This window comes from Musca autumnalis, unplaced genomic scaffold, assembly GCF_047663935.1.
Source record: "Musca autumnalis isolate F117 unplaced genomic scaffold, ASM4766393v1 scaffold_2, whole genome shotgun sequence".
In the NCBI taxonomy this organism is placed as follows: domain Eukaryota; kingdom Metazoa; phylum Arthropoda; class Insecta; order Diptera; family Muscidae; genus Musca; species Musca autumnalis.
The window spans coordinates 235,022,229-235,043,771 of record NW_027411755.1 but is presented as its reverse complement, the minus strand read 5'-3'; the positions used below and the strand labels follow the sequence as shown (position 1 = coordinate 235,043,771).

At 36.7% G+C, this 21,543-nt stretch overlaps 1 protein-coding gene across 1 annotated transcript in view; it reads left to right on the top strand.

Moving 5' to 3' along the window:
* The first annotated feature begins 1,146 nt into the window (after positions 1-1,146).
* Positions 1,147-21,543, top strand: part of Sytalpha (Synaptotagmin alpha) — a 61,230-nt gene continuing 40,833 nt past the window's right edge. The window contains exon 1 of the mRNA XM_073966359.1: positions 1,147-1,740. The gene's annotated coding sequence lies outside the window, so the exon portion shown is untranslated. The remainder of the gene's footprint in view (positions 1,741-21,543) is intronic.

Sequence of the window (21,543 nt, the reverse complement as noted above, 5' to 3'; positions counted from 1 at the left end):
GTCTTATTTCTTCAGTGTTCTAGAGACAAACGTTTAGTAAAGACGGGAAATTTTTTTTTTTTTTTTGTATTTCTTTATTTCATCTAATAACAATAACAATATTAAATGTCGCCTCAGCGCCAGTCGGCTTTATAGAGTGAATAATTCAGTGTTTTTTTTTTAAGAAATTGTGCTTTTTAGTTAATTAAATGTCCAATATATTTTATAATTGAATCAAAAAGGTGAATGGAAATATTTTATTGGACAAGGAAGAAATCACATTAAATATTGGTAACTACATCAATACAATTTCCATATACATACATATGTATATTTGAAATATGGATGTACCTATTTACTACATTATATAAACATTTAATTCCAGATGCCGATTTCCCGCATGTGTTTGTTTTTTTGTGACTGTTGGGTTTGTATTTGTTTGCACCCAAACATTTAATTTGTTTGCACCCAAACATATATTTGTTTACAGTACCCAAACATATGTTGTGTGCTTGCAAACAAATATATGTTTGCTGCAAAATATGTTTGGGACATATGCTAGAGAGGTCTTTTTTTCTGTGTAAAGGTTCACACTTTGATATAGCCCTCACATATAGGTGGCGTCCGAGTGAAGGATTTTTTCATACAATTTCTGATCTTATATAGGCATTTGGGTTTCCGTGGTCAAAACATCTCCATTTAAAATTGTGGACAGAAAGGAAAATTAACTGATATGTGTTTCATGGTGGAGGGTATAAAAAGTTCGGCCTGGTCGAACTTAACGATTTTTCACTTGTTTGATTTAATTTTGGGACACCCTGTAACATAACCCTTTGATACACTGCCAAGCCAGAAATAAATAAACGACCTAGTTGCATTATGAAACACTGTTGCTTTCATTTTAGTACACTCTCAGTAACGAAATGTTGAAAACAAAAAATCTTCCATATGGCATTTGCCAAATAAATATCAAAAGCTTTTATTTTGCTGTAACTCGGAGAGAGTCAATGGTTCATTCATTACGACCACAATATGGCAAAGCTATGTGAGTGAGGGAGTATGTATTTGTTTTGGTCTAACACCACCACAACCATCCTCAACATCATTGCCATTGCCAAAAACATGTAAAAAGTAAGCTCTCAACAAATTCCTTATGAAATATTACACAGAGTGACTGAGAATAGCCATAAGAAGAAGAAGAGGAGTAAAACATACGGACATATACACTAAACAGCAGTTCCGTTTCTGTTCTGACATCTGGTAGTTTAGTTTCTACCTCAGTGGCACACAGAACACCAGATATACCAAAAAAAAAAAAAAAAGATTTTGTTTCGCACAACACAAGCCCGGTTACATTTATAAATACCAACATACACACACTTACATACCCACACTCGGTGGCAAAAATACAACAAAATAAATATATTAATTATTTCCAAAGTGTTTATTAACAAATAAAATTTGTCAATATCGCATTTCATTGATGTGACGGGTGGGCTTAAAACGGAAAGCTTTTTTGTTTTGCGCTAAATAACGATAAATGCCAATAAATAATTATGGTTTGGGCCAAAAACGTTAAGGGGTGAATTTTGTTTTGTATGTTCCTCAGTAGAAAAAAAAAACAAATTCATTGGAATTTTGATAACAACAACACGAATGCTAACATATTGTAAGGATTAAATGCTGAAAATACAATAATTTTGTTGATTGCTATTGGAATTTTTTTTGAAAGCAATTTCAAAACATCAACCAACAATAAGGGTAAGTATTATTAAATAAAATACTATAAAACCAAAATAAATTATTAAACAGTTATTTTTTGTTGAGAATAAAGAAATCTTTAAATGTTTCCTGATTTATTTTCACAAAATCTTTATTCCCCAACAAGGAAAAGAGCAATAATGGAACTTTATTATTTATTACTGAATATTTTATGAATCCTTAAGGTTATATACCAGGAAAGAGTGTGTATTTTCTCCGTATGTACACATGCCACTTAGTTGTCAGTTTAGTAAACCAGCAACTGGTTGTAAGTTGTTGCATTAGAAAAACTTTTAGTCCCATATGCTCGCTTGCCTTCTACCTTAGACAAATGGATTTCTAGCAAAATACAGTGGTTGTAAATTGTTTGGACTTTATTTTTATTAAAAAAGATTAGAAAGTGTCAGTTTGATTTTCTGAGAAAAATACACCTTCAGACAAACGAAGACAATAAAATAATAAAAAAAAAACGTACGTTAACGACTGGACTTTATCATTCCACCGACCGGTTTCGCGAATATAATCGTATATTCCAATATTCCCAAACAAGTAAGAACGCAATTAAGTTCGGCCGAACTTTTTATAACATCCACCAACATTGTATTGAAGTAAATGCGAACAATTAGTAATTGCTAACTAATAATATCCTAGCTGATGATTATCACTAAAGAGGAGGTTTCTACCCACTCGGATTCCAAAATAAAAAGTTACATCCACTTCAGAAAGAAAATGTAGCAAAACTCTTTAAAAGACTAAACCAAATAACAATTTATGGTAGTGGATTTCTGAGTGAAGTCGAACACTTTAAAAATGAGGTTTTTGACTTCTTTTATTTTTTGCTGTGGTGATACTGGTCATCAGCAAAATATTTTAGTTCATTTTCAGATTTTTTTGACTAAAGGTTCCTGAGAATTAGAATACAAACTATATGCAAAGAAATACTAATAACATCTTTAATATTGGTCCAAATAGTAGCAAAACTCTTTTTGTATTTTTATGTTTAATCAGCTATTTAATAAAAAATAGAAGAAAAAAATTGCACAGTGGGCTTGGATGCAATTTTCGCGGTTAATAATTTAAAATCAATTTTGATTAATGATTGTAGTCTTTGATTTTCTTGACTTTTTTATACCCTACACCACTATGTGGAAAGGGTATTATAAGTTTGTTTTGTTAAAAATTCATGTAACACCGCGAAATATTCGACGGAGACCCCCAATGTCGTATACCAATCCTCATATCTCGACGAGTTAAAGCGATTGTGAGATTTCAACGCGAAATTTTAAATAAGGTAAAAGAGGGTGACGTATGGGATGGAAGATACCATGCAACGGTCCTGACCGGTTTTAACATGGCAAAGGCCAGGATTTATCTTAATCCCTCTTTCATCCCAAGTGGACACTGACCTCCCCGTGGTGTCACCTGGGGAACTGCCTTTAACACCCGTTAAAGTTAGTGAGCTAACATGTGCAGCGCGTTCACCTATAAGAACATTAAAAACTTGGGTTTGGGCGTCGGGTTAGTAACCCTCCCCTAGAAAAAACAGCCTACTATGAAAAAACGAAAGAAAAGAAAAACAAACCCCTCTAAAGTTGACGAACCCCGCAAACGTTTTAAGGACCATGATCTGCGAATCTGCACCTGGAAAGTTCGCACCCTTTATAGAGAGCGTGCAGTTTACGCATTTTCAGATGTACTTGAGAAGTACTAAGCCGATAATACTGCCATACAGGAAATACGATGGATTGGGAAAGGCGTACTCTATTATAGCTGCCATGCCGTAAAGCATGAGTTTGGTTGCGGATTCGTAGTTAGTCGGAGGCTAAAATATCTGGTATCAAGCTTCACCCCAGTGAATGAAAGACTTGCTGCGATTCGAATAAATGCTTAATTCTTCAACATCGGTTTTATTTGCGCTCATGCTCCCACTGAAGAAAAGGACGGACAGACCAAAGATATATTTTACGAGCGCTTAGAAGAAACATATGACCCATGACATTAAAATCATTCTGGGCGATTTTAATGCCAAAATTGGAAAGGAGAATATCTTTGGCCCAACAGTCGGGAAATTTAGTCTCCACAGTGAAACATCTGACAATGGTATGAGGCTGATAGACTTTGCAGCTGCAAAAAACATGGTAGTTAGCAGTACCAGATTTAATCATCTCGATATTCATAAGGGCACCTGGCTGTCTCCAGATCAGAAAACAAGAAATCAAATTGATCATGTTGTGATAATGGAAGACATTCATCGAGCGTGTTGGATGTACGATCGTTCCTAGGCGCAAACATTGATTCGGACCACTACCTTGTTGCAGCAAAGGTACGCACCCGCTTAAACGTAGCAAGCAAAGTACGAACAGACACAACACGAAAGTTAGACATCACAACAGATAGCCACAGCATATTCCACTCAACTAGCCCAATTGCTTAATCAAAGCACTCCTCATCCCGATAACATATCTGCGCAATGGCAAAAGAACATGAAAAGAACATTTTTCAAATCTGTTGGTATCTTATAGCAGCGAAGACGACGAAGATACCACAGTCCCAATCCCAGAAGATGGTATTGAATGTATACCGCCCAGCCAAGATGAGATAAGGACACCAACAAATCGGCTGAAGAATAATAAGGCAGCAGGGGCCGATGGCTTACCAGCCGAGCTGTTCAAAACCCGAGGCGACACGCTGATAAGGTGTATTCATCAGCTAGTTAACACCATCTGGCAGGAAAAACGGGTACCCGGCGATTGGAACCTGAGTATCCTGTGTCCCGTCCACAAGAAGGGATATAAGACTGTATGCTCTAACTATAGGGGCATAAGTATACTCCCTATTGACTACAAGATCGTGTCAGGGATATTGTGCGAGCGACTAAAGCCTATGGTCAACGAGATAATTGGACCATACCAATGCGGCTTTAGACCTGGCAAGTCCACCATTGACCAGATATTTACCCTGCGGCAAATCCTGGAGAAGACCCAAGAGATGCAGATCGACACCTACAACCTTTTTGTCCAAGCCATGTCTGAGTATCCCTGCAAAGCTCATCCGGCTTTGTAAAATGACTTTAACTGACACGAGGTCTTCAGTTAAAATGCGAAAAAACCTCTCCGACAGCCTTTCGTGTGATCTCTTCAACATCCTGCTGGAAAAGATTATACGAGAGGCAAACGTCAAAAGAAGTGGCACAATCTACACCAATAGCCACATGTTACTAGCTTATGCTGATAATATAGGCAACATGGGCCGATCAGTAAAAGAAGTAACTCATACCTTTATGAAGGTCGAAGGAGAATCTGCTAAAGTGGGTCTGGCGGTAAACGATGAGAAGACCAAGTTGATGGTGTCGACGCGTCGATTGAGCTCGGACCGACTGTGGAAGTTGGTTCCTATAATATTGAGGTAGTAAAAGAGTTCGTCTACCACGGCACCTCCGTAAACACAACAAACGACATCAGTTGTGAAATAAAAAGAAGAAATGTATTGACCAACATATGCTACTTTAGTTTAAGTAAGCAGTTTAAAAACAAAGCAACATCTCGTCAAACAAAAATAACGCTCTACAAAACACTGATACTACCCGTGCTGATCTATGGCTCCGAAGCCTGGGTACTTGCGCAAGCAGACATGGCAGTGCGTGGTGTGTTTGAGAGAAAAATTCTTCGAAAGATCTACGGACCAATCTGCGTTGACGGTGAATTCGACGTCGCATGAACCACGAGCTGTATCTGCTATACAACGACATCAATATTGTTAAACGTATCGAGATGCAGCGATTGCGTTGGCTAGGCCATATCATAAGAATGAGGATGATGAACCCGCTAAAAAGGCGTATAAATACGGACCGCTTGGCGGTGCACGCAGAATTGGCTGTCCAAGGAATAGATTGCGCAAACAAGTGGATGATGAGATGAAAAGGCGCGGTATTCCAGAGTGCGAAGCAACAAATAGAGAGAATTCGTAGTTCGGCCTATAGAACAAATGTTCTGTAATGGGCCAGCTAAGTAAGTAAGTAATACTTTGTCCAAACTTAGTTTAAGTTTGAAGATGAGCTATATCAGTCCACTCCTTCTGGTACCTCCTCCACAAAAGTTCCAAAATTGTCGAAAAATATTTGGGCATGATAACCCTTGAAGGGAGTAACCGATTTGGTCCATACTTTGCACATCGTGAAATTTCTACCAGACTTAGATGAGGTTCCAATATGGACTCAATCGGCCCACTCCTTCTGGTACTTCCCACACAAAATTTCGGATAAGTTTAGTTTAGGATATGCTCTCGGATCGCTTTGATTTTTGTTGCAACAACTTGTATTCACTTCAAGTTTCATCAGTGGCAAGTCCATACTTTCAGAGAAAATGGCCGGAAAGGTGCAAACACCCCTATGACACCTTGCGTAGTGGTTGGAGCGCAAGATAACTCTCGAACGGATCAAAACATAGTTTAAAATCGAAGATGGGCTATATCGGTCCACTCCTTCAAGTACTTCCCCCACAAAACTTCATAAATGTTCGGAAAAAATTTGCGCTAGATAACTCTTGGCGGGAGTGACCGATGTAATCTATACTTTTCACATCCTAATATATCTTCCAGATATAGATCACGTTCGAATATGGACTATATTTGTCTACTCCTTCTGGTACCTCTCACACAAAATTTCGGATAAGTTCACTTTAAGACCTGCTCTCGAATCACTTTGATTTTTGTTGAAGCGATTTTCATTCGCTACCTACATTACGGTAAAAGTTTTTCAGAGGCAAGTCCATATTTCTTGGGAAAACAGCCCGAAAGGTGTAAAAACCCCCTATGTCACCATATGTGCCGGTCTGAGAGCACGATAACTCTCGAACTGTTTAACCGATTTGGTCCAACATTTGGTCTTCGTCATGTTATATCCCAACTTAGGTTCATGGGCAATACCGGTCCACAACTTTCGGTACATCTCTCCAATATTTAAAAAATGTCAATAAAATGCTAGGACGATATCACTTGAATGGGGCAACCAATTTGGTCCAAACTTTGGATCTCGTAATATTTAATCAAAATGTAGTTTAACTTCTAAAATCGGTCTTCCCTAAGGGTACCTGCCCTACATAGGTTCAACATTTGTGTCTTAGTGCAGTTAATGCCTAATCCACATTTATGTCGGCAAGTTCAAATGTCCAAAAAGGACCACAAAATTCTGAAGAGACCTTAAATACATTCGATCTGTCCGGAGGTGAAAGTTTCGCTTCACATTGGCTGAGGTATATATCTGTCGGCAAAGTCGACTAACACTTTTTTACGTGTTTTTGGTCCTTATTTTAATTCCTGGAGGGCATATACCGGCAAAGTAGCCTACATATGGGAAAATAACTACTGACCTTTCCCCTGATGCAAATTACAATAATGTTTCTGCTAAATAACGGGCCTATTGCCTAATATATAATGGGTTTTGTGTAGAGAACCACCATTTCCTCTCATTCTACAAATTGTCTCTATCATGACAGAGAAATTTTCAGTTCAGTTGTCCAATTGGAAGTTTTATACAAATATTGCAGTATAGGGTCCCCTTTCCACTTATTTTATACTTCAGAATTTACAGTAAATTGGATACATACAAAATAGACCACATATGTGTCTCATCGAAATAATGGTTTCAGAACCCAAGTATGTTTGGACGAAATTCGTTTCAGACAATTTGGAGTTGATTTAGCCCTGTCCGTTCATCTCTCTCTTTCTTACTGTCTAGCTGGCTGGTGCGCACTATAACTCTCGAACGGATCTACCGATACTAACCTATTTTTATACTTCGTAGTATTTTGCCCAAGGGAAATGAGAGAAGTCCCCCTTGTCCCGAATGGGATGTTTGTGGAACAATTATTATAATATTTTGCCCAAACTTAGTTTAAGTACAAATATTGGCTTTATAGGTCCACATCTAACCCACAAAATTTTAAAATTGTTCGAAAAATTGTGTGAACGATAACTGGCGAAGTGAGCAATCGATCGATAGATCGGGTGAGACTATATCGATCCACACCATCGGGTACGTCCCGCACAAAATTCGGAAAAGTGAAATTTAAATAATGATTTGTCTTCCCTTGCCCGTTTTTCGAATTTCTCAGGAGACTTCAGTCAAACAAATTGTAGTGTTCTACTCAGAATTAACTGTCCTACATTTCTCAAGCCGTATAGTCGCCACATGGTCAGTTTTGCCAAAGAAACAGGCGCCAATTTGCTTTGAAGGACTTCTTCCACGAACAACTTTTGTTGGATTTGCCTCGCTTTCGAAGACCCAAACGGTCGATTCCTGTTTTTTTTCGGGTTTCTAAGCAAAGATCCAAGATTCGTCGTCTGTGACGATCTTATAAATGTTCTGTGAAGCACCGCGATTATTTTCTTCTTTGTACCAATCCACAATACCCTTTTTTGAGCGATTGACTAATTTTGCTGGATCTAACGATCGTTGGCAATCATTTTCTATCGACATAGTGAAACAGGCCCTGTAGGTCCAGTTGGCCTATTCTGTACATTTTATCGATTGAAAAGTTGTTAAAATTGCTTTTGTTTTTGTAACAACTACAAAACAAACAAATGAAATTGTTGTAAAATAAACAATGAGTAAAGTTGTTAAAAAGTTACTGAATAGGGGGGCTGAAAGTTCTAATTTTTTAAATTTGTTTTAAAAATGTAAAATACTAAAATATTCATTTCATTCCTGAAAAAATTCAGGCTTTCGGGAGAAGACGTGGAAACCCTTGGAAACCATCCATATCTCGAAAAGTCAAAAATGGCGTATGGAACACTTAAGCATGACACCGACGATATGTCAATGACTTCTATTACGACTCCTACAGATTCCATGTATTATAAAGCACACTTGTGATACCTAATCAATATTATTTTATATACCGCATGCTTATTGCGTTTGCCTCTTTTTGTCAGAGGCTGATGGTATACTTCTTACTTGTTTTAAAATAATTTAAATTTCTTTTTATAAAAAGTAAACATTAAGCAAATCAAAAAATGAATAATCTTTAGTGTTTATTTTAACTTCACTTTAAAAAATATTTATATTTTATATTTCATGTTTTTAAAATTTGCATTTATATAAAAGATATAGGCCAACAAGTAAAATATTTGGCTCATTTGAATAGCACCGCCCGTAAAGCGGTTACATAAAGATTTCATTAAAGTATGCATAATTAATGTATATTCAGAACGAAGAAGTTTCCATAATATTCAATAAGAGGAAATTCCATTTTTGTATAATCAAATGTAATGCTTAGCTTCTTCACAGAGCTATTTTTTGGAAAATGTTTGATAACATTTAAGTTTGGAGAATATTGCAGCTCATTAAAGACTACCACGTATCTCGTTTCAGTCTACGTTTATGCTAGTGCTGCTTTAAATGCTAGTGCTGGAATTTCCACCCCAAACATTCGATAATATTTCTGGAAAAAACATTTTTATATACAAAATCACAAAGCAACAAGTAAAAAAAAATCGTTAAGTTCGGCCGGACCGAACTTTGTTATACCCTCCCCCATAAAATATTCTAAACTAAAATGGAATTATTAGTTTCCTTTCCTGTGCACAATTTTAGGTGGAGAAGTTTAGGTCAGAAAATATATCTACAAATGTTTTCAATCGGGCGTTAACTTTATATGGAAGCTATATCAAAGTGTGGGTCAATGTTAACAATATTTGTTGAAGAAGTTTTGTAACCACTTGTATACCTCAAATGTCAAATTACAATAAGTAAATCAATGGCTAAATCAACTCCAATACGGGCAAAATGTGCCTCATCGAAATAATGGTTTTAGACCCCAAGTATGTTTGAACGAAATCCGTTTCAGAAAATTTGGAGTTGATTTAGCCATGTCCCTTCGTCTGTCTGTCTTTTTTAAGTGCATTTATAAATAAAACACTAATAGTTAGTTTAGCTCAAAACGGCACCTGAACCTGTTGCTTTTCTCATTAAATTTTATCCCTGAAGATGGTTGACGATGTCAACCGAAATATTGGAATAAAAATTTGAAAACAAAAATAAACAACGTTTTTTACTGACCTTAAGCCGAAAAAATATCAAACACTAAAACTTTTTTTTTAATTATTTTTTATTTTTAACTTTGTAGTAAATAAATTTGTTTGACCACTGTGAACAAAATTATATTCAATTTAGGCCGAAAATGTAGATAAAAGCTTTAAGGCCTGAAATCGTGTGGTACCGTTATATAAAGGCTATACCAAAACCTGAACTTATGTCCATAATATTTTTTGGGGTAGTTTCTGTACCATTGATAACGAACTCTAAAGGCCAAGTTACAGACAATTCTGCCTAAAAGTTAAGATAATTTTCTTAAAACACTTGAAATCGGGTCGTACCGCTATATGGGGGCTATACCGAAACCTGGAACCCCAAATGCCAAATTATAGCATATTCGGGTTAAAAATGAAGATAAAATCCTTAAAAAAATTTGGAATCGGGTGCTTTTTGAAATCGGCTATACCAAAACCTTTACCTATGTCAATAATTTTTCTTGAAGAAATTTCTGTACCAATGGGGGTCCCATTGCCAAGTTACAGCCAATTCGGCCTAAAAATGAAGATAAAATCCTCATAATAACTGAAATCGGGTGGTACCGCTATATGGGGGCTATACCAAAACCTGGATCTATGTTCACAATTTTTGATGCGGAAATGTCTGTATCATTGGGAATCCCAAATGCCAAATGACAGTTAATTCGGACTAAAAATGAAAATAAAATCCTCAAAATACTTGAAATCGGGTGGTACCGCTATAAGTGGACTATAGGAAAAAATGGACCCATATTGGATTTGGTTTCATATTCATGTTTTTTCATCCAAATCTGAAAAGTGTGCAAAGTTTTAGTTCGATTGGTCAACTGCAACTTTGTCAAAAATGAGTTATCAGATTTTAAATGCAATTTAAATAAAAACACTGTGACAAGTAAACAAGTATCCGTCGGCTTTGCCGACAGAGATATACCCTCAGTCTATCTGAATTTATACTATCATCTACGGACAGATCGAAAGTATTATTTATATATTTGCCGACAAAAATGTGGATTAGGGTTAAAATTCAAAAGTGTTGCGGAGGAGGTGCTTAAAGGAATGGACCGACATAGTCCATTACGAAAGTTGATCTTATTTTTGATAGATATCGCGCCCAATAGTCATTTCAGTGGGGGATCGCAAAAATTTTGAACCAGAAAATCGATATCGGTCATTTTGAAAGTTAAACTAAATTTGGACAACATATTAGGAGATCCAAAGTTTTGAACAAATAGGTTGCCCCGTTCAAGAGACATCGTGCATTCCATTTTGAATTTTTAGTGAAATTTTTTAAATATTGAGGGGGAAGTACCGGAAGTTGTTGCCCATCTTCGAACTGAGACTAAGTTTGGACAAAATTTGACGAAAGCCAAATTTTGGACCAAATCGGTTAATCAGTTTGAGAGTTATAGTGCTCTCCAGCGACTTCATATCGACGCCTCCAAACAATAGTATTGTAAGTCAACTTAGTATGTTTTCAAGTTCTTTACATTTTTATATTTAACGTCCTTTAACTTAAATTCTGTCAAATTTTGGTAGTGATCGGACAATCCGAACAGAAGTTATAAACAAATATTTACTTAGCATAGTACTGAAGGTCAAAGAAATTTCCAAACTTTTAGAGCTTGTCCTGCAAAACTCGCTTTTCAGAATTAGCAAACTATTAGTTGGAGGTGTCGGACGTCCTTTAACTTAAATTCTGTCTAATTTTGGTAATGATCGGTCAATCCGAACAGAAGTTATAAACAAATATTGACTTAGCATAGTACTGAAGTTCAAAAAAATGTCCAAACTTTGAGAGCTTCTCCTGCAAAACTCACTTTTTTGACTTAGCATACTATTGTTTGGAGGTGTCGATATGGTGCCATGGGGTTTTTACACACTTCGGGCAGTTTTATTAAGAAGAATGGACTTGCCCGCAAAGGAGTGGACAAATATAATCCATATTCAAAACTGATATACATCTGGTATATATATATATTAGGGTGTGTAATGTATGGACCAAATCGGTTACTCCCATCAAGAGTTATCGTGCGCACAATTTTTCCGAACATTTTAGAACTTTGTGGGGGAGGTACCTGAAGGAGTGGACCGATATTGCTTATCTTCAAACTTAAACTAAGTTTACACAAAATATTACGAAGGCACATTTTGGACGGAATCAGCAGATCCGTTCGAGAGTTATATTGCGCTCCAACCACTACACACGGTGTCATAGGTTTTTTTGTACCTTTCAGGCTATTTTCTCAGGAAGTATGGACTTGCCCCTGATGAAACTTATACCTTCGTATGGGGTGCAGTGAATACACGTTGCTGCAACAAAAATCAAAGCGATTCGAGAGCAGGTCCTAAACTGAACTTTTCCGAAATGTTGTGTGGGTGGTACCCGAAGGAGTGGACCGATTGAGTCAATATTAAAACCTAATCTAAGTCTGGTGCACATTTCATTATGTGCAAAGTATGGACCAAATCGGTTATTCCCTTCAAGAGTTAACGTGCGCACAAATTTTCCGAACATTTTCAAACTTTTGTGGGGGAGGTACCGGAAGGAGTAGACCGATATGGCCCATCTTCAAACCTAAACTAAGTTTGGACAAAATATTACGAAAGTCAAATTTTGGACCAAATCGGCTCGTCTGTGTGAGAGTTGAGAGTTATCGTGCGCACCAGCCAGCCAGGCAGACAGACGGACGGACATTGCTAAATCGATTCCAAATTGTCTGAAACACTTTTCGTCCAAACATACTTGGGGCCTAAAACCATTATTTCGATGAGGCACATTTTGCCCGTATGAAAGTGTATATACCCTTTCTAGCCTAAAGGCTGAGGGTATAATAAAGCATAAGTTTTTGTGGTATGCAGGTCCACGGGCGGAATCTCGTATTTGCGTAAAAGTTCAAAATTTATATGGTTCAGTCCAGAAACCTTGTTTTTTATGGTCCAAGGTTTTTGGACTAAACTAATATGTATATTACGTTTAGTTATTTTTTCCATCAGGGCTAGTGTTCCCGTCTCACTCCGATGGAGGTTGACCTGGATGGCCTCAATCATTGGTCCTCCTAACTTAGAATAACTCTACTAAAGACTTTCCAGTTTTCTTGAATTTTTTTAAGACATTAGATAAATATTTTTGGGGGGACAGAACCGGTTACCCAGGTTATTTTAGCCGATTCGCAAGAATGGTTCCTTCTAGGAAAAAATTATAAAGATCAAATTTGTAGACAATTTTTCTGTCTACAATATTTACTCTAGCCACTTTTTGGTTAGACCAACCGCTTTCAAAAAAACAAATCCGTAAACTTAAAAACCCCTTTAAATTTGACCTTTGATCCCGAATAACTTTCTTAGCATTCACATGGATCGATGGGGACTTTTAGGACGTTGCTTCTAATGGCAAACCCAAGTCTCCATCAAAATTAAGCTTTGTGGGAATGGGCGCAGCATTTTAGCTAAAATGTGTGAGTTTTTTGGGGTATGTACTGAAGGAAATTGTTCGATATCGTCCATCTTCATCCAAACATCTGGTGGCTAAAAATGTTATTTCGATGAGGTACATTTTGATCGATTATATCTTCGTTAGCCTAAAAGCTGAGGGTATATATAAAATATGTATAAACCATGCGTTTATTTCTATATGTGGTTGTCTCAACTATGGCTGCTATTTAGAGATAACGTTTTGGTACTTATTTGTGCATAACTGCAGTGAAGATAGTCAAGTTAGTGGCAGGCAGTGCGCTTATTTATTTTTTATTTTTTAAGAGTTGATCCGTCCTCACTTTACTTGTGTCTTTGGTCAGCTTAACAGAATCTTCTTCCTTCCTTTGTGATTAAAGTACTTATATCTCATTAGATTAATAAAAAACAAGTAAAAAAGTATCAGTCGGCTTTGCCGACAGAGATATACCCTCAGCCTGTGCAAATTGAAACACTTTTTTTTTTACAAAAAACGTATGTATTTAGGGGGTTTCAAAATTTTGGTCGTATGAACCGACAAAATTGTTGATTAGGATTAAAGTTCAAAAATTTTGCGGAAAAGGTACTTAAAGGAATGGACCGACATAGACCATGGGGTTGCCATAGGGGTTTTTACACCCTTCGGGCTGTTTTCTCAAGAAGTATGGACTTGCCCCTGAAACAACTTTTACCATCGTAATTGAGGCAGCGAATGTAAGTTGCTTCAACAAAAATCAAAGTGATTCAATAGCAGGTCTTAAAGTGAACTTATCCAAAATTTTGTGTTGGAGGTACGGGATGGAGTGGACAAATATAGTCCATATTCGAACCTGATCTATATCTGGTAGATATTATGAGAATGTGCAAAGTATGGACCAAATCGGTTACTTCCTTCAAGAGTTATCGTACGCACAAATTTTCCGAACATTTTCGAACTTTTGTGGGGGAGGTACCGGAAGGAGTGGACCGATATAATCCATCTTTGAACTTGAACTAAGTTTGGACAAAATATTACGAAGGCCAAATTTTGGACCGAATCGGCAGATCCTTTCGAGAGTTATCTTGCGTTCCAACCACTACACACGGTGTCATAGGGTTTTTGTAACTTTCAGGCTATTTTCTCAGGAAGTATGGACTTGCCCCTAATGAAACTTACAGCGTCGTATAGAGGACAGCGAATACAACTTAAGTAAACAAAAATCAAAGCGATGCGAAACCTGGTCCTAAACTGAACTTTTCCGAAATTTTGTGTGGGAGGTACCCGAAGGAGTAGACCGATTGAGTCCATATTGGAACCTCATCTTAGTTTGGTAGAAATTACACGATGTGCAAAGTATGGACCAAATCGGTTATTCCCTACAAGAGTTATCGTGCGCACAAGTTTTGCGACAATTTTTGAACATTTGTGGGGGAGGTACCTGAAGGAGTGGACCTATATGGCCCATCTTCGAACTTAAATCGAATCTGGGCAAAATATTTCGATACCCAAAATTTGAACCGAATCGATTGATCCGTTCGAGAGTTATCGTGCGCACCAGCCAGCCAGACAGACAGACGGACAGACAGACAGACAGACAGACGGACGGACATTGCTAGATCTACTCAAAATTGTCTGAAACGGATATCGTACAAACATACTTGGGGTCTAAAACCATTATTTCGATGAGGCACATTTTTGGTCGTATCAAAGTGTAAATACCCTCTTTAGCCTAAAGGCTGAGGGTATAATTACTATGAAATCCTTAATTTGGGCATGCAATTATAAAATAAATATATATATTTATACCATCAGACTTTAGGCTAGAAAGGGTATATACACTTTGATACGACCAAAAATTTCCATAATCGAATTAACGGTTTTAGACCCAAAGACGAAATTCGTTTCAGACAATTTGGAGTCGATTTAGCCATGTCCGTCCGTCTATCTGGTGGCTGGTGCGCATGATAACTCTCGAACGGATCAACTGATTCGAACTAAATCTTGGGTATCGTAATATTTTGTCCAAAGTTAGTTTAACTTCGAAGATGGGCCATATAGGTCCACTCTTTCGGGTACCTTTCCCACAATAGTTCAAAATTTGTCGGTGAAATGGTGTGAACGATAACTCTCGAAAGGAGCAATTGGTCCAAACTTTGCACATCGCATTATTGCTTCTAGATATATATCGGGTTCGAATATGGAGTATATTGGTCCACGTTTTCGGGTACCTCCCACACAAAATTCGGTTAAAGTGAAGTTTAAGAGCTCCTCTCGGATTGTTTTGTAATTTGTTTCAGTAAGTTGTCCTTGCGGCTCCCCTTACGACGATACAATTTTTTTCTTGCGCAAGACCATACTTCCTGAGATATTGGCTTAAAAGTTCCAAGAAACCCTGACGGCACCAACCAAAATGGCAAATCCGCAAGTAATTCTCGCAGGGAGTTTCTGATTGGTGCAGACTTTGCACATCATATTATTTTATCCCGTCATGTATCAGGTTGGAATATGGGCCATATCGGTCCATTCTTTCTGGTACCTCCCACAAAAAAAGTGAAGTTATTGACTTCCTCGCATCATTTTGATTCTTCTCCTCTCGCATCATTTTGATTCTTCTTTCAGTAGGTTATTCTAGCGGCCCCATTTTCAATGCTACTGTCTTTTTCCGAAGTAAGTCAATACTTCCTGAGATAATGGTCCAAGCACCAAAACCCTCCCGGCTCAAGCTAAAATGGCTATTGTGCAAGATAACTCTAAAACTTTTTCAAAAAATTCTATCAAACTTATAATACGGTTACACTAGAGTTTTTTGCCGAGTTAACCCACTTCGAGAGGATTTATTTGAAGTTTGCGCTATGGAATTGACATTTTAAATCGAAATCCACTGGGTTATTCCGGTTAAGTGTAACCGGGGTATTAGTTTAATATTTCGAGTCCTTTATGAAGAAGTTTGGTTACTAAAAATGTTTGGTATATGTCCATGATTTGGTATAGCCCCACATTACGGTACATACAGATTTTAAAGCAAACTCGTGATACAAAATCAATATATTTTATATACGGCATAATTAATGTATTTGGTTTTTTTGTCAGTGGCTAAGGGTATATCTCCGTCAGCACAGCTGACTGAGATATACTTGTTTATTCTTTCATTCACATGTAAAATAATAATAAAGAGAATAACAATAGTTCTGAAAAAACAAGTTCAACTCACTGTGCAATCATTCATATTGTTGCGTTTTTCCATCTATCATAAAATATTAATCAAGTCCCACTTGCATTTCAACTTTGTAACGGTAATAAATTGCGATGTCTTAAAGATGTCAAATATTTGTCTCAATTTCCTGTTTCTCTTGTTTACCAAGGAAAATACATAACGTAACAACAAAGTGGTAAATTGATGTTTATTTAGTTTTTTTTTTTCTTCAGGTGGAAATGTAACCTTCGGTTTTGGCAAAAAAAAAAACAATATTTATATAAAACAAAGGTTATAAATTAAGACTACGACAAAACGTTTCCGATGGGACGTAGGAATGAGTTCTTCATTTAGTTGTTATCAACAACAAATTGACATTTTAGGCCTGCCTTTATAGTCCAAAGTCATCTTTTATGAGGATCCGTTAAAACTTTATTACGAAATGTAAATTTAAGCATATTAACTAATATTCTACCATAAATCTAACGCCCAATAAAATGTATTTTTAGCATAAATAAAAGAATTTTAATATCCGCCGAAAAATAAATATAAATCAGTCTGGCAAATTGCCAATAGAAAATGCCATTTGGCATAATTTGGTGTTGGTGGTGCCCTTGGTTGGCATTCTCTTGCTAACCTATCCTCCAACAACATCCAGAATATCTACACACTCGTTCTGCCTGTCGATGAGTTTAATCACGAGAAATGGTCGCCACTACTCTGCAAAGACCTTGGAGCATATTTAACCATTGAAGCTAAAAATATGAACTGATAAGTATTTGTGCGAACATGATTATGATGTGTGTGTGAGATGTGAAGAACATATTTATACGACGCACATATTGACTGTACATTGTACCGTCAACAAAAGCAATAAAAAGATGAAAGAGAATTGAATGGAAATGAAAATCCCATCGATAGTAGGGTGTGGCATCACATTATGTGTAACGAGCAACACCTCACACAAAAGTTAAAGAGCCATACATACTATGCTTTTGAAATGGTTGTTTGAAGGTAAAATTCAATGAAGAGTTTAGTTTTATCAGATACTCAACAGGCATTATTATACTTTTTTGGGAAAATGTACAATGGAATCTTTAAGTAAAGCTATTCGTACAAATGTAAAAAAAAAACACTAAAAACGTTATTGGCTTGAAGTTTGGGCCCATTAGAAGGTCCCAAAAATGAGAAAAAAAACAAGTAAGAAAAGTCTATAGTCGGACGGAGCCGGCTATGGGATACCCTATACCACTATCCCTAGACAATCGCTCTTCACGGAACTTCTTTTCAATGATTGTGAAAATTTAATTAATACTTATAACCAAAACCAAAAAGTTATCTAGCATGACAAAGACATTTTTGTAGCAGGAAAAGAAAATTTAGTTCACACAAACTAAAATGTAATGAAACCCACTTATGTAGTACTACTACTTCCGTTGTTATTATACTACGCTACGTTATTATATTTTTACCAATTTCACACAAAAGTTTCAGTCCATTTAACCCGCTAAGTAATATCTGATATTCACGTTGGTTTGTACGCTTCTTCTTCATCATAAACTCAAACTTTGTTTAAAATGTTGCGGGTTATTATTTTGACAGAGCCGCTACAAAATTGGTTAAAATTTTGTTTTTGGTCCATTTCATCCCCTGAACATTTCACGATCATCACCAAAAACTAATCATTTCTATTCTGGCCTGAACCCAACCTCCTTAAAAAATTCGTTACAATCGGTCCATAATTGCGGCCTTAAGCATGTTTACAATTTGTAATTGACGGACACACATCGCTAAATCGATTTATCTCGTCGAGATATGAATATTGGCATACCAAATAAGGGGTCTAGGACGAATATTTCGTGGTGTTACATAAACTTTTGGAGAGACAATATGTAGCATGGGATAAAAATGTGGTTCTCTACACAGAACCCATTATATATTAGGCAGTAGGCCCGTTATCTAGTAAACACTTTATTGCAGTTTACATCAGAGGAAATGTCAGTCGTTTTTTCCATATGTAGGCTACTTTGCGAAATATATATGTCCTCAAGGAATTAAAATATCGACCAAAAATACATTTTTTATATTTTTCATACAAAAGCAATGGTCCATTTCACCCGCTAAAGAATATCAGATCATCATTCAAAATTGTACATATCTTTTTCGACCTATACTCTTACCCGGTGCAAAATTTCGTTACTATTGATGTATAATTGCGGCTTCTAGCGAGTTTATTATTACACTACAAACAAATAACGGAATATATTAGGCTGTAACTCTGTTATCTGATCATGCACACCAACATAATTGGCATGAATTGAAATGTCAAGCGTTCCACTTTCAAGTATATATCACTTGTCCGGAATGTCACTTCCAGGAATTAAGATATAAGCTGTATATTAAAAATTTTCACAATTTTCACACAAAAGTTTTGGTCCATTTAACCCTCTAAATATTATCCGATCGCCATCTCAAATTGCAAGCTTCTCCTTTGTGATATACTCTTACCTTATTTAAAATTACGCGTTGATCGGACTATTATTGACACCTACAGAGCCGCTAGAAAATTGGATAAATATTATGTTTTTGGTCCATTTCACCCGCTAAATATTTCACGATCATCACCAATAAGAATAGGGATCTATTCTGATCTGAACCCGACCTCCATACAAAATTTCGTGACGATCGGTCCATAATTGCGGCATGGAGCATGTTTACAATTGACAGACGGACGGACGGACAGACACACATCTCAAAATCGCTTTATCTCGTCGAGATATGAAGATTGGTATACCACATTGGGGGTCTCCGACGAATATTTCGCGGTGTTACATGAATTTTTAGCAAAACAAACTTATAATACCCTTTTCCACATTGTGGTATAGGGTATAAATATTGAAATGGATACCTTTCGATTATTTTCAATTTGATTAAGAAACGATAACACTTGCCTAAAGAGCAATCTTTACTCCCATAGTAATTTTAATGGGGCGGATGACCTAGGGGATGAAGGATAACAAGTAACGGTGGTGACCGGCTTTAATATGACAAAGCCCAGGACTTATCTTGGTCCCTCCTTTATCTCAAGTGGACACTGATCTCACCGTGGGATCACCAGGGAAGTTGCCTTTAACTCTAGTTAAATGTAGCATGTTAACATGTGTCGCTTGCTCACCCACAAGAACGATAAAAACATGGATTGGGCGTTGGGTTAGTAACACATCCCCTCAAAAAGCAACGCACAATGAAAAAACAAGTAAAAATTCGTTAAGTTCGGCCGGGCCGAATTTTTTATACCCTCTACCATGAAGTAGTCCTTATTAAAATGGAACAATTAGTTTCCTTTCACAATTTTAGGGGGAGCAAATTTTCGAACATGGATACCCAAATGTCTAAATTAACTAATCTAATCTAAACAAGTGAGCCAAGTCTATAGTCGGGTCGGGGCCGACTATGTGATACCCTACACCACAAATATTCAAAATATTATAATTGGGATAGTTTAGCGCATTTGCTCTGAATGTCTTCATTAATATAGGTCAATTTTGTTGAAACGCATTTAAGTGCATTGTACTGACGATCTCAAATAAAAAAATGGAAAAGTGGGATGTACGCCAACCATCAACAGGCTTCTTTCTCTGTGAGACCTCCATCAACCCCCAAAATTTCGTGAGGATCCAATCAAAATTCCGACCTGTAGTGTGATTGCATTACCGACTATTGCGATATCTCTGTTCTTTGACCACCTATGATAACCTACTTCACATCGTTGTGAAGGTGATATTTTCTACTTTCCTTGCCAGGTTTTGCTTTCGATACAGAGTAGAGATATTCGCTTTGAAATAAAACGTTGGCCTTTTCTCCAAATAAGTTTTTTTCACATTCCGATCTTTACCAAAATCAATAGGTTTTTTCCTCTGTGGGACCCCCATTTCGTGACGATCCAATCAAAATTGCGACGTGTAGCGTGATTAAAAAAAAAATAAAGAAATGAAAAATGGGATGTATTACCGACTATTGCGGTATCTCCGTTATTTGGCCACCTACGCCAACCTACTTTGCATCATTGTAAAGATGAGATTTTCTACTTTCATATTCGGAATTGGCTTTTTGAAGGTCCCCAACCAAAGCTGTGATATTCGTCATTATTTTTAAAATTGCAAAAAATGAAAAGTTGTGTTCTATTAGCGGCTATTGCGATATCTTCGTTGTTTGACCACCTACGACAACATACGATACCTCGTTGCAAAGGTGATATTTTCTTCTTTCATTAGCAGGTTTTGCTTTTGATACACTATATAGAAGCGGAGATATTCGCTTCGAAATAAAATGTTGACTTTTTCTCCAAATAAGTTTTTTGCCCATTCCGACCCTTGAATATTACCAAAATCAACAGGCTTCTTCCTCTCCGGGACACTCATCCACACCCAAAGTTTGGTGACGATCGGATTAAAATTGCGACCTGTAGCGTGATTACAAGGTTTAGGTGGACAGACGGACGTACGACGGACGGACACACATAGCCAGATCGACTCAGCTCGTAGAGACATTCATTTTGGTATATATATGTATGGGTCTACGACCATTGTTTCGATGCTTTACAAATAGAGTTGGGTAATCTAGTTCCTAGTTCCTTGTACTAGTTTCAAAACGTATGAGTAACATCATGAAATATAACGTCTAATGTTAGTTATACGCCATTGGAATTGCGAAGTGAACTATATAGTTCCATATAGTTCCTTTGGCACAACACTACATAGTTACAAACTTTTTGCCCAAAACCAACTTATAATACCCTCCCCACACATAGTGGTGTAGGGTATAAAACGTAATGTGTAAAATTACTATAGTAAGAAATGGAAGTTAAAGTTAATGGTATTGTTATTGTTTTTAATTGATAACATCATAATGTTGTATCTTTATTTTGTAGTAAAATTGATCTCTTTTGAAATGTATTTTTGTGAGTGTTTTTTATTTAATATTGTGAAAAGAAATATACTTTTAGTACCTTGGATCCTCGCGGATCCTCACGTTATTTTTATTTAAATGTTCGTGGAAGTGTCCAGAATTAGAAAAAAAAGTATCTCGTCTGCCGAAAGTTCGATTCCTACGG